Consider the following 22,467-nt stretch of genomic DNA (forward strand, 5'->3'; position numbering starts at 1 on the left):
GAAGCTGGAAAATAATGTATAAACATTCTTGTTTGCTGGTCAGCTCCTGTTGCAAACGTCGACAAGTTCAGACAAGTGTTCTTTGTGCACCGTTCCATATCAAAGTATGCTAATATACACATGCGCTTGTTGGCGCTTGTCAGCGCTTGCTCGCCAGCGCCGGCAACACGCGTTCTACGTGTTCCTACCCTAATTGTACAGAAAAATTAGCCACTAAGACCCCGTCGACTCGCATGCGCACAGGGCCGATCATAAGAAGCGCTGAAAAATATTTAAGCACAGCACTCAAGAGATTAAAAATCAATTCTTTTGGAACATCAGGAAAAGCAGAACTAATCTGACTTTATAATGACAAGTGTGACCTTGCCGAAACGTCATCTTAACAATCGTTTTTTTTTTAATATTTAGGTTATTTAAGACCGATAAGATAATATTGGCATAAAGACCAGAAATAAATAGACGAAACGTGGGAAGACCACCGACGAGATGGACTGGCGACATAAAGAGGAAATGTACCAACTGGACTGCAACAGAGCAAGATAGATCTGAATGGAAGTTTTTATAAGAGGTCTATTTTTAGCAGTGGACGTTTATGGGTAGGTCATAATCGATCGTATTGCAGTTTTGGTTAAAATAATCCTTGGATGGACTTAAATACATACAGAACTAATGTTGGAATTACGAATGTTTTAAATTTTTATTTTGATCCAATTGTGAGGTTTTCTGAAAATTGGAATAAATCATGAAAACTATAGTTTGATGTAAAAATTACTGCTACTCTGTTTAAAGATTATGACTGTAATCATATTTTTTAGCTAGCATCGACAAACATAATTTTGTCTTGCTTACGTTTTTTAACCATCAATATTTTCCTATACCACAGTTTGGAGAGTCTGAATGCAATATATATGTACAGACTGTCCCCGAAAATAGTGCGTTCCTTAAAGGTATAGGAAGAAGGCACCATGTAGAGCTAAAAAGTCTTATAACGATTTTTCTAAATTCAACCGTTTGGCCAAAAAACGAAAATACATTTTGGTATGCAAAAAGGAATCTGTCAACTTCGTGATGTTGATGTATGTTGATTATTTATGGACAAGCGCAGTATAACAGTAACTTAGCTGTCCCAATTTAGGTACATCAGTATCCCAAAAGGCGAACTCTGAATATTCAAACTTTTGTGAGTGATTCTCAAAGATTATTAGAAACCGGTTATGTTGTATCCGAAAAAATAGCGGAAGAACAAGAATTATCCGTCAATTAAATGTAGAAGACGATATAAATAATTCACATGTAAGTACACGAACGGTGACTAAAATGGTAGGAATGTCAAAAAACATTTGTCATAGAACGTTTCGGTAACAACTTCTACATGTATACCACTATCACAGAGTACAAGATTTACACCAAGATGACCTTCTTCGAAGATTAACATTTTATAGGTGGTTTTAAGATAAACTCCTCAGAGAACCAAAATTTCCATCTAAATTATTATGTGCGAGTGAAACATGTTTCCCGAGAAAAAGTGTGGAATGGGCTGGAATAATTAACAATCGCTTGATATGGCCATATGAATTACCCAGAACAAAAATATAGAGGCCTACCATAATTTTTTGCAAAATATTTTGCTGGTACTTCTTGAATTACGGCTGAATTACGGGAATTAATGTTGCAGAAACTATCCGACATAATTTAGTTAACTATGGCATTACTAACAATTGAATTCGTTGTATCAATGCATGTGTTCGCGCAAGTACAGTTCACTTTGAACATTTATTATAATAACTATTGTTAAGTAAGTACAAGTATCTAATTAAATTTTAGTTCACAATTACATATAGTTCAAACATAGTGTAAAAAAATAAATTAAAATTATTAAACGGTGTTTGTTGTATTTAATTTCCACCATAAATTATGTAATTAAGTTAAAGCCCTCGGCATTAAACATATTTAAAGCTTAATAAATACATAATACTAATTCGGTTAAAAGATAAAGTGTTTTTTATTCTATATAATTGACATTTGAACAATTCGTTTAAAATTATGCCATATTTTAATACATTTCAGAAAAGCATTTCAAATAATTTTAGGTTGCAATAATTACTTTTTAGGAAGTAAACCATAGTACTTACTGACTTAAGTAAAAATAATAATTTATTTAAAACTTCGAGCTTTAATCCAAAACCTTAATTAATTCAGACAATAGCAAAGGCCACATTATTAAAGCAAGAAATATCCTAGCAAGATGCCAACTTCTCCTGCTTTGCTAATGTCTTCTCCTCACATAAATTTGGATCTATTATCAGAAAATAAAAAAGAAAGAAATCGTCATCTAATTAATTCTAAATATCAAACCTTAATTTCTCTATTTTCTTTCTTTAAACAGTTATTCATAGATGGATCTAGAACAGAACGTTGTGTAGCATCTGCCTTTGTAACAAAGGATGAAATAAAGAAATATAAATTAGCGGAGACTAATACTATTTTAACAGGAGAACTATTTGCAATATATAAAGCCATATGTCACGTTACAAAATGTCCTGAAACTAACTTCTTAATAATTACTGACTCACTAAGTTCTCTAGAAATCATCTCAAAAATCTATTCTTCCCATCCTGTGGCCAAACTCATTAGACAAGAATTGCACAACCTAAATCACAGAAACATTACTTTCCTGTGGGTGCCATCTCATATTGAAATCACGGGAAACGATCTGGCGGATAAATATGCACGAGAAGCTTTAGAGGACACAACTATTGAGTTCTATCCAAAAACTCCAGCGACAGATCTCAAATCATATTTCCACAGCAAAATGGTTAACATATGGAATAGCAGATGACACAAACAACAAGCAAAATTACTTGAGATTAAACCAATATTTCAACCATGGTCTGATAGTTCCACCAATCGTTTTTTTAGGTTATCATCACACGACTGCGGCTTGGTTATAGTCGCCTTACGCATGGACATCTAATGCCAAGGGATCCCCAACCGTAGTGTTATGCTTGCGAGACCTCGCTAACAGTAAACACCTCTAGTGGAGTGCCCGTTACACAGTGCGGAAAGATGTAAATTGGGAATCCCGGAGAATTTGAGAGAACTATTTTTAAAGTGCGGTGCCAAAGTGATTATCCAATATCTTAAAGCAATAAACTATTTATACAAAATTTAACTGTTACGCTATTCAATTATTGTTAATACTTTTTCTTTTTTCGCTAATAGCCTTACAGGCTGATGATGCGAGTTTGTAAATACAAAAAAAAAGCAAGAAATAATTATTTTGCAGATATTTGGCACTTTTCTCAGATGTACTTTCCTCCCTTGAATACCAAATAAACAAGTTAATTAACAAACAAGAAACAAAGTAACAAGAAACGGTTAACTTTAGAAAAATATGTTATACTCGGTTCGCTATTCCCAGTCCGAACTGTCTAGTGAATTTAGTAATTATTTTTTTGCGAAGTTAGTTACTTTTTGACAGACTAAAAGTGGCTGGAAATTACTATACAATTAAGCACACGTACACATAGCCAATATTATTAGTAAACAAACTAAATAGTAAATAAAATAGAACTTTGCGAATTACCGACAATTAATATTTATTTATCTGCACCATATAATAAATAGTTATGTTAAATTATAACAACTAAAATATATATTTTAAATATATACTACCCAAAATTTGATGAGTTTAGTATACACTTCCACTATTTAGAATAATTCTTCTTTTTTTAAAGAAAGAAGTCTGCAATAGTGGGATACTTATGCTATTAATACTGAGAAGTAGGAATTGTTGTGTTGTAGGTTTCCGACAATGAATCTGTCAAAATATGCCCGAGCTAAGCGAATGGAGTATATAGCATTTTTCATATAAAAATGCTTGCACGTCACAATTTATATAAAGTGACGTCACTTATATTTAAAATTTCCAGAACTTCAACCTTAGAGTTCAAATTTTCCTAACACAGCTAATAAGACGAAACCCGTACGGAACTGCTCAATCTTTCATAGGCGTCAACATGGTGTAATAATCAGAAAAATAAAATCATCAATATATTGGAAATTTTAGAATTATATTGATTAAATAACCAAAAACATTTGTTATTATTAATAATATAAATTTTATGATATAACTCGTTTAAATCTAATATTCCAAAAAATAATAATTTTAATTAAATATATTAGACAATTGTACGCAACTGATACACGAATACTTCAAATTTTATTGAGAGTTCAGCGTGTGGCAAAAGTGTATAAAAGGTTGCCGCTTTTTTAGAGTAAGAATTTTGTTTATGTTTTGATTTCATGCTCAGTTTGATCATAATATAATATATATTAATAAATTGTATTTAAAAATACATATTAAATTTACATTAATAGCTTTAAAAACTAATTATTGTTGTGTATTGTGATTGTGCTATGCCAAAACAAATAAATAGTCTGTAGAAAGCTAATAAGCTTTCATATAAGATAGAATATTTTGAACAAGAAATAATGACGGGACGTTCTTACTATTAAAGCGATACAAGAGGTAAGTTTAACATTTAGAATATATAATTTTGTATTAAAATGTTTTCTAATGGATTTTAGTGTGTTGCAGTAGTCTTAAAACTAAGTGTATTTACTGTTAATATAATAGTTTGACAAATAGTTGACATTTTAAAAATTCCTCACTTACTATCTATTCTGATGTTTTGGCAACGCTGTGGGGTTCTGACGTCGTAAATCTTGAATGACGTGCAAGCATTTTTATACGAAAAATGCTTATATACAACTTTTTTGTTCTAAATTGTGTATTATATCCATACCTTAAGGAACGTACTATTTTCGGGGACACCCTGAACATAGTCTATATATACTTAGCAAAGTACCTACTAGCAGATGCGTAAATGTATCTAATAAAATATCGTAATCTACTTTTAATATTAAATGTATTTAATGTTCTTCGTAGCTTCTCATGTGATTACCGATACCATGTGGCATAGGCAAATATATCATTTGTTCTCAGTATAATTTTGCTATTACATATATTATCGCTAACTTACTAATCAGTACCTACGCCGCTAACTTTAGTTTTAAAATATTAAAAAAAAAGTTAAATGATATAAATTATTGAACTTATAAGTTACGTGAATGACAAATATTAATTTTTCTTTAAATAAACCTCTATAAATAAATTTCTCTTAAAATACTGCTCTGTCAAAGGCGATTTCTGTTTTAACCAAAATCAATTGAATACAAAAGCCCAGCAATTGCAGGCAATTGATCAGCATCTGAAGCAGATATCCTCTGAAGGAAAAAGTCTTTTTGTAACAAGAAGATAAGATAATCGCAACGATGCCTCGGCAAAGCCAAAGGAGGCGTCACTATCGATTCATGGGAGATATTTAGTCATTGTCGTCGACAGTGTGGCGCTCTAAACAATCTAATTATCAACGCGAAACCGTCTCGTGCATCTTTGTTAAGTGAGTTAAAGCTCGCTGCCGGCGATGACATAGCCAACAATGAATATTATAAAGGGGGAAGTTAGAACCGGCCTTAACGATTGTCTAATCGTTTATTTACAATATGTTTTTACATGTTAGTCTGAGGAATGACTTGTTTGCTGCCTGCAAAAAGGTGTGTTGTTGACACTTCAATTAAGTTTTTTTTTCTAAGAAAAATGTAACACAATTTAAAATGGTTATCGCTTAGAATACAACTTATATAACATTAAATGGCTAAGTTTAAACCATACACTTTAGTATAGTTTCGTTCAACGAGGGTATTTACACAGCTGTAATAGTGACTCCCATATCCAAAAGTGACAGAATATTTTATTACCGCGACAGCTAACTGCTTTTTCGATAAAAGGAGATAATAAACTAGTTGACAGGAATCAAATACCTAAGGTAGAATGGATTAATTATCTCACTGAGCTGTACAAGGTAGAAGACACGGAAGAATTGTTGAGCATACCAGATATAATAATAAATGAGAACATCGAAATCGGGAGACTATTATTATTATACATCAAAATCGAACCACATAACAGGTACTCAATTAATAATAATTGAGTATAATTATTGAGACACTGACAAAGAGTGTGTAGTTCTTTGCATAAAATTATTTAGTCACTAACTTTCCGTCAGTAATTTAAGAAAAACTCGAACACTTAAATTCGAGTTTTAAATGCAATTTTCGTAGATTTTTAGCTGTGGTAGCTTGAAAATAAAACAATAATTAACATTAACAAAATATAAATATTATTTTTATAAGAAAAAAAACCAACTAAAAAAATTATTCTAAATAATTAAATTAAAATTAAAGGTATTTTTAAAAAAGCTCCCACCAATTAAATGTTCGTACAAACCACCATTTTGCGCTAAATAAAATTCGAATCTATCAATTAAACAAGTCTCATTGCATTTAGCTGATTTGGCTGTACTCGACTACAGAATTGAACAATTTTTTCTTGCAATTCTGCTAAATTGGTGGGTCGTTCGAATTCATGCCGATATAATTTTGATTTTAGCATTCCTTAGAAATAAAAATCCAAAGGTGCTAAATCTGGTGATCTAGGGGGCCATTTTATTGTTCCTCGTGTAGGAATTAATCGTCTAGGGAATGTTTGTTCCTAATAATTTGTAACTTCGATTGCATTATGTGCTGGGCAACCATCCTGTTGAAACCAGATATCATCGAAGTTGACCGCAATGTTTCAATCATAGTTTCACAAAATTCCATTACGTTTAAAATGATCGTCTGGAAAAAGTTCTTGGGTGGTTTGCACTTTATAGGAATTGTATTTATTTCTTTTTAAAATATTCCTTACAGTTCTCTCCTTTAGGTCAACTTCATCCGCAATTTGTCTACTCGAACAAGGCGTTTCTTCAGCAGTTAAACTTGCATTTCGCGAGCTTCGCGTTCAACAGAGATTGTTTCGATCGTGGTTGATCCGTTGGACGATATTTCATACAGGTATTTATGCAATCGAAATTTTCAAAGTTTTTAATAATTGATCGTACTGTTTTCTATGTCGGAATTGGGCGATTTTCAAAAGCAGCAATAAATAATTGTATTATTTCTACAATAGACTGGTTCCATAATACCATTTCACCATTTGAATCTTTTCTTCTTGAAAATACACGCTTGGCATTTTAATTATTTGTTTTTAACCTTTTACTACCACCGCTCAAAATCGTAGAGAGGGCAAACCGTTTATACTATTTGCCTGTCTACTGAAGTGCGTTATTTATTTACCTCACGCTGTTGTCGCATATTAATTTCTCAATTCAGTGTTCTTTGTTAATTAATCCAGTAATGATATAATCGTTTAAAAAATAACAGTTATATGATTACTTCATGTAAGTTTTGTTGGGGCAATATTAATTTCCATTCTACAATGAACTGTAGTGGATTTAAATATTATGTTACACTCATGTATCCGACTAATATTTTAGATGAATGATGTAACAGATATTTTGCAGCACCGTTTAAAAATTATAGTTGAAAACTTGCCGTATCGGTATAAAAACACTTACAAAAAGGGTAGTGAATAAGATTCGCGTGACTCAGAAGTTTATGGAGCGCCAGAAGTTGTCGAATGGAGACCAATACAAGAAGCAATAAGGAGCAGAGAACGCCCACCAACTATATGGACTGACGACCTGAAGCGTGTTAGCAATAATCGGATGCAAGCTGTACAAGAAAGAGACAGGTGGAAAGAACTGAGGGACACCTATGTCTAGCAGTGGATGCATACAGGTAGACGATTATATACATATGCCGCTACAAACGTACATATATCGAATACAACAATATAACCAGATATTTGAGAGTGATGTGCTTGTTAAATTTGTTATTCAAAATCGTGAGTTCTATGCTACCTTGCAATCTAAGAAAAGTTGCACTTGTATTCGCATTTGTACAGGTAACTGTATTTGCAAACGACATACCGCGCCACCCCGGAACGGGACGCTTTATCTATGCTAATGATGCGTCATTGATTGTCCAGCGAAAATATTTGGAAGAAATAAAAAGAACTTATCGACTGCACTATAGAAGCTAACAATGTACTGTAACAATAACTGTCTAAAACCAAACCTTTCGCACACACAAGTATGCACATACCATAAAAAACCACGGGAAAAAGTTGATCATAACATGGGGTACTAAGCTTTTAGATCACTTCAAAATATCTTTGGGGTCAAATTAAGTCGATCTCTTATATTTAAAAACCACTATCAAGATACAAATACCAAAATGTCTTCAAGAAATAACATAATTATTAGAAAGTTTACTGGAACAAGTTGGAAATTTTAGCCAAGAACTTTACTCAGACCTGACTTTGTGTTTCTCTACAGCGAAGTACTGAGCTCCAGTTTGATCTTGCTCTGCAAACACTCACTACATTGATCATGTTATTAATGAGACTTCTTCGTCCTATGCCCTGCTCGATTATCATGCATTGGCTATCAAATTGGCTATACGAATTTTGTAAGTGACAGTTAGAAAAATAGATGGAGAGGATCTGTTAAATCACTACTTCAGTTTTCTAAGCCATGACGTTTTTCTTTGGCCTGGCCCTCTTAATAAGACTGCCCGAATAATATGTGTTTTAACTCCGACTATAGCATCTAAGATATACTTTATAATAGGAGTTGCTTTTCCCAATATCAGAATCACCGTGGTTTCTTTACCTAAAAAGAGAAATAAGAAACTGATCTACTCCATTCTATATTTGGCTAAAAAAGACATTCAACCATATTGAAATATCGTAAAAGAAACTTTGCCCTTTGGTGCTCTAAATCGTAGAGAACTGGTTGCATATTTAGAGGATGGCTGATGTAAGTGTGGCGAATATAGAACCCTGACCCTTATTGGTTGGTACCCACTTTAGAAAAGAATGCACTCTCCTAGAAAGTAAGTAGGTAGGAACTGTATTTTATGTTTATATTTAATTTTCTTTATTATTTTTAAACCCAATCCAAGCTTGTATCACCAAAATTTGCTTTTGCTAAAAAATAGGCTTAGATAAAATTTTTGCAAGTGAGTTTATATTTATTGAAGACAAAACAAGTTTATTTTTATCTGTTTGCTTGTTATCTCTATTAAATTCATGTAAGAATAATTTCTTTTATATGTACTATATACAATATTCATTACATACTAACGTTTGTCCTGCGTTCTAGGGAGTAATGTCTCTGCATACTAATGCAACGTTTTAAATGAACCGTGTTTTACTGTTAATTACCAGAGCATTAGTGAAGTGGATTTGCAGATATAGGTCAGTTAAATGTAACTTTGTGATTTTTCATTGATAAAAAAATTAATTTTTATTACTTAATGCATTTATTTGGTAGTCTGTCAAAGAAACCCTACTGTTTAGTATTGAATTTTTCCCTTATAGTCTTTTTTTAATAAAATTTATATACGCTATGACACTTAATAATGTATAAGATTTAGTTTTCTTTAAATTTTTTAAAGATTAGACGTGCTAATAAATCAATCAAATAATTTCCTACCGGCACATTGAAACTTAGTTCTCGAATACCAATTAGAAAATTACACTAAGGCTTTAGAACTAAATCTCGCTTCTTCATGGCACCTTGATAATTCCGTCAATTGCCAGTATACTTATATTTAAACTCTTTAAATGCCTAGACCAAACTGACCAAAATATTTTTCCGTTGCGGTTTTTTCAACTTTATAATTAAGCGGGAATTCTTAACGTACTATTTATTTGGGGCGTAATAATAGTCATCGATTTTTGATTTTACTAATGCGTCTTTGTGGTCCCAAGATATTATTTTAAATTTACGTGAAATGGACAAGAAATTACGGATTAAGAAATAATAGCGATTGATTTCTTTAGAGGCGCCTGGTATTATTTAAACAAACATTCAGATCTTGTTTATTCTTGTTAAATATCGTGAATGCTTTTATAAATGTCTTCTTCTTCTTCTACTTCTTGGAGATCTTTCGATCTGTTTAATTCTGAAGCTGCCTCTGGTTAATTTCCTGGAAGGTAGATTTCCAACTACCCCTTCATCTTTTAGATGGTCTTCCGGGAGATCTTGAACCAGGTGGGTTGTTTTCTAGGGCAATTTTTGGGAGTCTATTCTCATCCATTCGTCTTACATGATTGTACCCCATCGTCTTACGCTGCCTTCTTACTTCTTTTATGAATGTATTGGGTAGAAACAATATTAAATTTTTATTATATATATATATATATATATATATATATATATATATATATATATATATATATATATATATATATATATATATATAAGACAAGCCAAGACAAGCTGAGGTTAATGTTCTACAAGTATGGAAGATAAAGATGCTTAGAAAAATATTAATAATAAGTGCTGGCGACAATTGGAAATGAAGAAAAAACCAAGAACTTCAAGAGCTATACAAAGGCAATAGTATATTTGGGGTAGCAAATTTCCACCGAATAGGCAAAATTGAATAATAAAACAGAAGAGGAAGCCCAAATGATAAATAGAGAAACTAAGTAGAAGTTGTTATAAAAAAACAAAAAAATATGGAAATAAATTTTTTATTAAGCTATGAACCTGCTAGGCTTAAAACGCTATTAACACCAGCGAACCCTTACCAGACAGCATTGATGCAGCATGGCAAGGTACGTCTCACAACCCCTAATATGAAAAACACGTTCAAATCATGGTCCTTATTCTCCGTTGGTGCAAATAAACCCAAACTGGGTAGTTGTCGAGATCAAGCCAGGAGAGCAGAGGGTGCTAATATTCTGCGGAGTCCAAACCATTACCCAAACAAAACAACAACGCTTTATATAGCGACATATAACTGCCGCTCGTTATCAAATCAATCCAGACTTGTATAACTGGAAAAATAAAATAAAAATATAAAGTGTCACATCATAGGAATCAGCTCAGTAAGACGGAAATACGAAATGGTATTAGAATTACCGTTAGAAAACACATTCTACTACCGAAAAACATCAACGGGCCGAACAGGCGGTATTGAATTTGTAATCAACAAGAAATGGAAACGAGGAGTAGTAAAAATAACTAGTATCTCGGATAGGATAACTAGCTTAATCCTCAAGTATTTAATGGGTGACTTCAATGTCAAAGTGGTAAAGAGAAACGACAAGGAACAAGTCGTATAAAAGTATGGAATCGGTGAGAGAAATGAAAGGGGAGAAAAACTGATTCATTTTGCATGCTACCAAAGCATCCTATTGCAAATACATTGGCTAAGAAAAAATCGAACAGAAAATAGACTTGGGTGGCATCAAATTAAATCAATAAAAACGAAATTGACTTCATTTTAACCAACAAGGTTGCTACAATAAAAGGTGTCAGTGCAATAAATAAATTTCAAACAAGCAGCGACCATGGACTAATCAGAGCAAAAATTGTTTTAGATCTGAAACAAGAAAGAATAAAATTAATCACAAGACCAACAGTAACAGGTATAAATATTAACAATCTAAAAGAAAACTCAGATTACTACCAAAGCACACTTATTGATGAAAGATTACATGACCAAATCGACAGCTCTCAACTAATGAAAATCATCCTTAAAAATACTGGAATTACAGATAGAAATGAAATAAAACAACACGTGACTAAATTTTTTAGTGAACTATACAAATCCCTTGAAACACTTAAAGAAGCAGTCAGTAACCAAGAAAATGTACCCGAAGTCCTTCTGGAAAAAGAAGAATCAACAATTACAAAAATGAAAAGCGATAAAGCAGCTGGAATAGATGGCATAACAGTGGAACTGCATAAATACGCTGGCAAAAAAACCTGGAAAATCTTAACATGCATATTTACAAACTGCCTAAGATCAAGATGCATACCACACCACTGGAATACAGCAAACATAATTCTCATTCATAAGAAAGGTAGCAAAAAGGATATAAAAAACTACAGACCTGTAAATCTATTATCAAGCATATACAAGATATTCACAAAGATTATCAACAACAGATTAACAAATGCATTAAGTGCAGCAGAGCCAAGAGAGCAAGCTGACGACTTCAGAAGTGCATTTAGTACCATGGATCATATCCATACGCTTCGAGAACTAATGAGTAGAGCTAAATAATATGAAATTCCGCCTAGCATTATCCCTTATAGATTTCGAGAAGGCTTTCGATTCTATATATTCCAAGGCAGTAATAGAAGCTTTGACCAACCAAGCCATTGACAAACCATACATAGAAACTTTAGAAAATATACACAGACAAGCAAAAGCTAAGGTAGAATTTATGAAAACACTCCATAATTTCCCACTACCAGAGGCGTCCGACAAGGAGACGCAGTATCATCAAATCTCTTCACTGCAAATCTAAAAAATATATTCATCAAAATGAACTGGCAGAACAAAGGAAATATTGTTGATGAAGAATACCATTGATGAAGAATACCTCAGCCATCTAGGATTTGCGGACGACATCGTTCTGATTGCTAATAATCCTGCAGAACTACAAGAACTTATAAGCGACCCAAATGCAGCTAGAAATGAAGTTGGTTTAAAAATGAAGTTGACATAAACAAAAACCATGTACAACGAGCTAGTGGATGTTATAATGTTATGTGGATGATATAATAAACAATACTGTACTTTAGCCGGTAGACGAGTATGTATACCTGGGACAATTAAACATAAATCTGGCTCCTTACTTCCAGAAATCCACAGAAGAATGAAACTGGCTTAGGCATCTTTTGGTAGAAATGCAGGTATATTCAAGTCGAAGGTGCCACTCAACCTGAAGAAAAAAGCATTCGATCAGTGTATACTACCAATCATGACATATGGCTGCCAAACTTTGACACTAAAGAAAGAGATAATAGAGATAATAACAGAAAATCAAGGTTACTGATGTAATCCACGAAATTAAATAGCATTGAGCAGGACATTTAGAGAGAAGAACTGACAACAGGTGGTCCATTAGAGGTGGAGTAGTTAGACTGTGGTATCCAAGAGGCGTCAAGAGACCATGAAGACGTCCAAATTTAAGATGGGCTAGGATATAAGGAAACAAGCCGGTACAACATGGCACAGAAAAGTGAATATTAGCAAAACGTGGGCACAAATGAACAATGACTATATAAGGGAGGCTGCACCATAATCGGTAGAATATGCTAATAATGTTGATGATCATGATGATGATGATGATATATATATATATATATATATATATATATATATATATATATATATATATAAAATCATCATCAACATATAAATATATATATATATATATATATATATATATATATATATATATATATATAATGGACTATTTTAATACTCTTTTGTGTGCATATAGACTAGATTATAAATAAATAAGTTTTAGTAAAAAAATAAATTTAAAAATATTAAGATCTAAGTAAAGGTATCATCCAAATTTTGTTTAATTTAATGGACACAAAAAAATGAGAACTAATTGTTGACGAATATTGCACTTTTAATTAAAAGCTTGATTTTTCGGAATTTTTCGAGACTAAAGCATTAGCTTTAGTCACAACCGATTTTTTTCTTTCACTTTTTAATCCAAATCAAAATCTAATGCCGATTATAAATTCTCTACTGCTTTTCATTTACATTATCTGCAAAAATACAAATTGGACTTTAAATATTCTTTACTTCATGGATTTATCTTTTTCAGAAATCTTTCCGAAAAAGTTTTTTCTAATTTCCCTTTTATTAAAGTTTTGTAAAAAGTAATGCTCTTATAATTGATGGGTTCCGCGCGATAACGTCAAACAAAAACTTTTTGATAAAATAAAAAATAGGCAACGCCTGTAAATTAGTTTTTAAGAGGGGGCTTAATTTTAACAAAGTTTAATTAAAGTTCAAAAAAAGATTTTGTTATTAATTAGTAAAAAGTGACATAAAACCTTTGGCTCCAATATCGCTCCGCTGAACTGTTAGTCGAAGTAGCTGGCAAGAGGAATAAGAGAAAATAAAAAAAACGTGTTGACAAGTATCTTAAAATTATATTGCTTATTAACATAGATTGTATAATGCGTAAATATAATTAAAATATTAAACTAAAATGATGCCAAAACAATTTTCGGATTGATCTTTACGTCAACTTAATAGACTTTCGCTGTTTTTCATTTTTCGAGGATATCCTAGCACATATTGAACAGGTGCCGGAGTTCCCGACCACTGCGTACAGTCCTCTTCAGGCTCCTTTTATTAGTTTTTAATTCTCGGCATCATTGTTTATTTATTGATTTATTCTCATACGACTAATGCATTGAGTCCATTAAAAAATCATATTTTTAATAATAATAATTTATACTCAATTAAAAGATGGCAGATGGAATCAATCAGTATTTTAACATTTCAGTACATTTTTAGTATGAGCTCATTCTAAATAAAATAATTTTGGTAAAGTCTCCATCGCGGATGTGCTATTCCGTTTTCAGGCGGTAGAAAAAGTAGAAGAAAAAAAAGAAAAAGTAGTCAAAATTGAAACAAACTAACTAACACCAAATTAAAATAATCTTTCCTTAGTATATATACTTGAGTCTCACCAGCACAATTTGCAAACAATTATCCTATTCTATCTGATCAGTCAAATATAGGACTAGACCCAATATGAAATTAATTCCATCACACGCAGTACCAGCTTAAATAGTATCAGTTTATGTAGTACTAGCCTATGCAGTTCCAGCCCATATGTAGCACCAGTCAATGCAGCATCAGCCAATATAGCATCAGCCAATGCTGCATCAGTTAATTCAAAACCAGCAGATGCAATGCCCTCAAAGTAAGTACCCTCTGCAAATGTAAACAAATATTACACAAACCAAGATAAACTCATACCTGCAATCATCACAATTAGACTACAACATCAGACCAGTTCAACCCTTAGTAAAAATAAACAGACTGGGATAGAAAAGACAGTATATCAAGTGGCCACTGAATATGAAACAACCGATGATAATGATAACTATGAGCTGAATGACTTTTAGAAAATTGAGTTGCATAGACATATCAACAAGCAGTATAGAAAACTTGCCCCAAACATTAGGTACTTATGCCAGTGCCACCAAAACAACGAAACCTATGACAAAACAGCAAAATGCGCCAGACTCAATCCAACATAGCAGCTTTACACAATACCTACATCGTATAATAGAACAGAAACAAACTACAATAAACCATCTAATCCAGGAAACCAGAGAACTCAAAGAAGAGTTAAAACAGGCCATCACAAATAAGTGTAATGGCTAAGCTATTTCACATACCTAACAAAATTTACATACTGTTAGTCTCTGAAGCACACCTTACCTTAAAAACTAGCTTCATAATCCCAAATTTTGACGTATACAATGCAGTTCAACCAGATATGGATAAAATAGACAGAGCTGGGGCTGCAGTATTAATTCGAAATGGATTTAAACATTACCTCCCTAATAAAGTAGAAAAAATTACATGCAGGCAACCAGCGTGCTAATAGAGAATTTTATTGGACCCACTGCAATAATAGTGTATTGCCCACCAAATTACCAAGAAAACAAAGAAATGTTATTATTTAATAATAACAGCAACAGATTATAGATCTCAACACACAAGCACACCAATTTACTCGCCTACAGTTTGCACTGACTTTTTTGTAATCAAAAAATTATCCAACTAATACCTGACTGTCGGACCTAATTATGATATTATCTTAGATCATACACCAGTAATAGCTACGATTCGTAAAAATATCCAAGAAAAATCAAAATCATTTATACACCACAATCAAGCTACAAACTGGAATCTATTTACAGAAATATTAGAAAATGAAGTAAACCTCAACATATCTTTAAAAACATACCAAGAACTGGAAAACCAAGTACAAAACGGAATTAATACAGTATGCCTCTTAGGAATCAACTTCCGTTTCAGATCCGGTTGTTGCAGCAGAACAAGAAAGACTAAAGTCCAGAAATTTACCAAGAACTGGAATATAAAACACAATGAATCTAAATCATACCACATAGTATTCATCGCTTGAAAATCCAAACTAGCAATCATGGACCGATTTCAAAACAAGTTATTACAAGCAATCACTGATGCGCCATAGTTTGTTAGAAACAAAGACATACTACAAGACCTACAATTGCCAACTGTGAAGTGATAGTGTCACATAGTGATAAAAAATATCTGCAACGATTAGAGAACCACCCAAATATGTTAGCGTTAAATTTATTCACGCTAAAGAGCATAAAGCAAAATTTGTCATCAGATTTACCATTCTTGAGTTAAGAATCGATAGTTGTAATAATTATGTAGACTAAATATTGATTGAAATATTTCTCTTCGCGCCAATGATGTAAAGTCACAAATGTGCTTATGGTTTCTTTTTGACTGATTGCATAGTAAACGAACAAAAAAAACAAAAAAAAATTATAAAGAAAACTACATCTAGCAATACTTATCTTTTTTCGAAATAAAAGAAATTAAATAAAGATTGTAAATCGTTATATATTTAATTTACATATATTCTTAGTTCTTCTTCTTTTTATATAGATATATCGATGTGTTTCATTGTTTTCGTCGTCTTCCTAATGATTTTATTCCTATTAGGGAACCGTCTCTTAACATGTTTACTACTCTATTTGTTGTAATCCGGCTTTATGATCATTCCATTGTAATCTTCTTATTTTTAATCAGTTCTTGCATCTACGTCGTATATCTGTACTTCTAGCTCTGTCCCATAGTGTCTTGCCATAAATGTTTAGAAATATTTTCATCTCTGCTGTTTCTTCCTTTTTGTCCTCTTTGTGTCAGGTCGTATTTCGGCCACGTATGTCATTATTCGTCTGATGAGTGTTTTGTAAATTATGTCTTTCATTTCTTTCCCGATATTTTTATTTCTCCATATTGTTTCACTCAGGCAACCTGCGGCTCTGTTTGCTGTATTCACTTTATCGATCTTCCACTTTTTCTGTAGCTAGCTAGTGTAATGCCTAGATATTTAGATAATTAAACTCTATCACTTGTTCTATTATGTGACTCTCCAGATCTAATAATTTACAATAGCAAATATTTTACTAAAAAGTTGTAGAAATAAGACGTTTAGAATTGGAACGTGAAATATTATTACTAAACAAAAGAACACTAACACAATATCTATAAGTAATTCCTAAAATTCCCTTTTTAAGTGATAAAAGTGTAAGATGTATGAGAGTGGTACTAATTTAAAAGTTACTATTTCAAAATAATAGCCTACGGTCATTCTAAACCAAACATGTGAGAACTGGAAATAGATAGGCTGAAGTAGACTACACGTCGTAAATGTATCAAGCCAATGGTTTAATACGACTTAATTGTTTTAATTTGAACGTCTACATAACTTCTGAATAACATCGCAAAGCGACGTAATATATATTTCGTGGATAAAGTACAACTACAACATTTAGATACCGCGTGTCTAACGATCTAAGCTACTGGAGCAAAAAATATTCCACCTCAGTGGAATAATGCGGTCATTACTTTATTACACAAGCAAGGAGACATAACAGATTTAAAAAAAATACCGTCCTATCAATTTGCTTTCAGACATACATAAACTTTTCACAACAATTATCAGAAAAAGACTGGACGCTAAGTTAGACTTCTATCGGCATGGAGAACAAGCTGGATTTAGATCGGTATACAGCACTAACGACTACTTACTACTGATAAAGAACCTGATAGAGAAATCTACAGAATACAAAAAACCATTGGCACTGATATTTGTTGACTACGAGAAAGCATTCGATACCATAAGCCATCATAAAATGTTAAAAATCTGAGAGCATGCCGAATAGATCATTTCTACAGTAGCATAATTAAATATATTTACCAAAATACCACAGCTAGCGTAAGACTGTCTGAACAAGAAACAAATAAATTTTGTATACAGCGAGGAGTACGGCAAGCAAACATAGTCTCTCCAAAGCTATTTACGATGTTTTTAGAACATACTTGTAAGAAGGTACATCTGAACGAGTATGATATGAACATAAATGGAGAAAAGCTCAGTAATTTGAAATTTGCAGATGACATCGTCCTTATAGCCGATCGTATAGATGATGCAACAATAATGTTTAAAAAGTTAAATTAGGCTTCCTTGGAGGTCGTAAGAGATATTGTGCGTATAAGTACCTAGGACATGATATTCGGTTGGGCAAAGATAACTAGACATGTGAGCTCCCATGTCGCATAGGATCAGCCTGGGCAGCGTTTGGTAAACTATGTATTTAAATCGGATCTATTCATATGCCACAAAAGGAAAATCTTTGACCAATGTGTGTTACCTCTACTCATTTATAGTGCGGAAACATTAACACATACTCAGATGGCTATGGAGCGCCAGATGTTGGGTGACTCTCTGAGAGACCGAATGAATCCCAAACGAAGAAATATGTCGTAGAAAAAAAATCGCGTCGCTAAAATAAAATTTGGTAGGACACGTCGCCAGATTATCAGACAAGCGATGGACAAAACGTATTTTAGAGTGGAGGCCAAGGCAAAAGTCAATACGGAGTAGAGGACGCTCACCAACTTGATGGACTGACGACCTGAAGCTATTAGCAATAACTGGATGCAAGCGGCACAAGACACAGACAGATGGAAAGAGGTGAGGGAGACCTATGTCCAGCAGTGGACGCATACAGGTTGATGATGGTGATTAGTTTTTAAATAACTCGACAAAACATCAAAGTGTTTTTTTGACAAGTCTTGATGAAATATCAAGGTCAAAAGACAGGTTATTTCTTTGTGCTGAGGACTAGCGTCTAATTCCCAACGAGTTAACATTCGTCATAGTATTAGACGGTTTGCTATCTTCTCTTAGCAATGTAGTAGTACCATAACCCTATAATATTCTGTAAAATAATTCACTAAAAGGAGGTCTAAGATCAATTACTTTACAGCCTCATTCTATTACTCGCTGATACTCTTTGTCAGGTTATTATACCATTTCTAAAAGCTATATTCGTTTTAGTCAAATTTGCTGTATGGACTAGTAAATTCTTTATCACCGTTGTTATCTTCCCTGTATATCTGGATAATATATCTGGACTATCCATGGACAATGATAATGCGATATATCGAGCAATACTCTATACCCACCAGAACTGAGCTATCTACATTTTTGTTGTCGGACAGATACCTAGATTAGTACGCACCTCATAAAAATTGCATGTAGAGTGCCAAGTGGATTTGACGAAACGTTTCTGATTTCCTATAAACCGGATTTAATGTTTAGGTATGACCACACCAGCATAAATAAAATTAGGATTAGGAGCAAATACCTATTAAATTATGTAATGACAACACACATTTTTACTTAAATATCTATTTGCACTTTGTTTCAGTAATAAAGAATTTACACATAGTTTGGAGAAATTTGGTCTAAGAATAATTTTGAAACTCTCTTAAAAGAAATTGCTCAGGAAAATCGATGCAAATTACTTTATCTCTTATAATGCCTAAACACGCTCAGAGGCCCCAGTTTAGTTCGCTATAAGATTGTAATAAGAAAAATTCAACTACAAGCGAAGTGACAGGAAGAAAACTACGCTAGCAAGAAAACTTTTTGGAGTAACTAATGAATTGCTTGGCCTTTCCTCGAAGAAATAAATAAACTACATTTATAACGAAACTGGTTTAATTAGTTTTGTGTGTTTAATTACAGCTGCTAAATGTCAGTTAAATAAAATACGTGTCACGAAATTTTTTATTAAGAACTGCCCCTTAATTTGAGACTGATTTCTAGAATCGGTAAATATCCTTAACTGATCTTTACATTCTTAAGTAAATATAAGTATTATCTATATTTATAATACTCTTTGCGATTAAGTTGATTTTAGAACATTATATAATATATATACAATCCAAAATTGGATCAAAACTGTCAGAAAAGTTACGTCCTAAGAACTACCGAAAGCTCAAACTGAGCAAAAGAGATTCTCCACCTCAATATGACAGATCAAGATGGCCTTCCTCTTCTTCTTTCCGGCTGCCACAGTTTTTCTAGTTTCTTATTATTCGTCAAAATGTCGTCTATCACTTCAGTCATCTTCTTTTCGTATTTTTCTTTCAGGCTGTAATGTTTTCTTTACCAAACAGTCTGTCACGTATTAATTTTTGTTAACATGGTGGCATAGCAAGGAGGTCTCAAGTTAATACCGGTACAACGGCTTAACGTATAGAGACGTGCGAGCTGTTTTGTTACTCTAAACGTACTTTTTGTTCTATCACATATGTTATAATAGATCTAGCAAGTAATGCATGTCCTAAGTACACTGTCTGTTCTCATGTATCTGTTGTTTTAAATAGTATTTCTTAGATATATTATATAGTTGCTTCTTTATAATTCACCACTGTTAAATGTTTTTTATATAGTTACAGTTTGTGGGTATTTCTATATATATCTGTTTTCGGTTCGTGATCCCAATCCCACGTCTAACAAACTTTGCGCGTCCGCAGCCACTTCAGCATCCCAAGTTTTCCGTGGTATTTCCTTTACTATCTCTGGCTCTTTTTGGCAATCTTCCGGTGTTCATTCTGACTACATGACTAGCCCATCGAAGTCTCTGAAGTTTAATGAATTCTATTCCTATGCAGAATTATTTTTAGTAAATCAAAGTACCGTTTGAGTGTGGATTTAAATCTTTCGAAATCATTAGTACACTTTACTCCAAAATTTATTTTTCTGATAAATGCAGGTTTTATTTCAAATGAACTGCTAATTTTTAGGTTATGTACACTCATCCTGTTGGTCTATATAAATAAATAAATTTTTGTACAATCCTCAACAATGTGTGTGATTTTTTTGAAATTTTTAAAGTAATTACAAACTACTAAAAAAAAAAACAAAAACAAAAAAATGAGGGGCTGACGAGCTAAAATTGCGCTGTCTTATTTTTTAATTACATAAAACGTAAAAGATTAAAAAATTTATTTAAGTTGTATATAGATCTCAAAAAATATGATTAACCCCGAAAAAGCTCTTAAAAACCTTGAAAAAAACATGGTTTTTGTAGGTTTAAAGGTGTTTCGTCCAATTTTTAAATGCCATAAAAGCCTCATTTAATTTAAATATAATATATAATCTATAAAAAACCCTATATTTGATTTGATCTATTTTGAAGCCTATAAAATGGAGAAAATCCCCAAAACCCCTAAAAAACAGTTCGAAGAAGGCCCACCATACGGAAGAATCTGAAACAATAAGAGACATAATTTTCGATCACACAAAATAAAAAATTGGACCTGCAGCCACCTTCATAAAAAAGTTATACGCTTTTTTCGAAAAGAAATTCATTTACATTATGTACACTCAACGTAAGGGTCTATAAAAATAGACAAATTGCACTGAGTCTTATTTTTTAAACACATAAAAAGTAAAATTATAAGAAAATTTATTCAGGTTGTGTCGATGGCAAGAAATATGTGTTTAACCAAGCTAAAACCCATCAAAATCGTGAAAATCATGTTTTTTCGAAGGTTTATAGGTGTTTCGACCAATTTTTGAATTTCGTATGCAGTTCATTTTAGCCTCTAAAAATACTTAATTTAATCTATTTTGAAGTCTATGAAATAAAAAAAATTCCCCAAAACCCCTAAGAAAACAGTTTTTAGGATTTTTGAAGATGCCACATTATAGATTTTGATCGAATACACAAAATAAAAAACAATTAACTTGCAGCCACCTCAAAAAAAAAAGTTATATCCTTTTTTCCAAACTTAACTTAGGGGTCTATAAAAGATAGACCAGTGTTGTAAAGAATTTTTTGAAATTTTTAAATTAAATGTATCCCACGTTGGCGAGTGTGGGCATTTTGCGTATCTTAACGGGGGTACATTTTATGCTCGTTATAATACTAGGTTATTTATATGACTTAATTTATTTTCTTAGCTTTTAAGCTTTGTTTTATTCCTTTTTCAAGACACTGTAATACAGATAAAACATTTTGTTTGTAAACATTTACACATTTTTTTTATCTATATTACAGTGTCTTGAAAAAGGAATAAAACAATTCCGAAAGCTTGACAAAAAGTCAAAAGAGTGTTTCTCTAACATCTCGGCCAACCTTCTGACTGCAGCCCTAATAAACTGGTGGTTTTGTATATATATATATATATATATATATATATATATATATATATATATATATATATATATATATATATATATATGATTTTATCACACTATTTAATTCTCTTATCTCAGGGTTATATTCGTGCTTCAATAGCTATGCTTTACATATGATAGGTAAGGTCCATTGGAATACCGGAATAATAAACATATATGATACAAAATTATATATTGAAATAAAATTCACACTCAAATATCTTAAACAAAAATTATCTCATATAATGATTATCAAAATTTTGTTCTAGTACGCGAACCTTCAAAAATTAATGTTATATACTATATAAATTAAAATTTCAAATCAAAATTGTTGTTCTATATCTCCT

Source organism: Diabrotica undecimpunctata, chromosome 6, assembly GCF_040954645.1.
Source record: "Diabrotica undecimpunctata isolate CICGRU chromosome 6, icDiaUnde3, whole genome shotgun sequence".
NCBI classification, from domain to species: domain Eukaryota; kingdom Metazoa; phylum Arthropoda; class Insecta; order Coleoptera; family Chrysomelidae; genus Diabrotica; species Diabrotica undecimpunctata.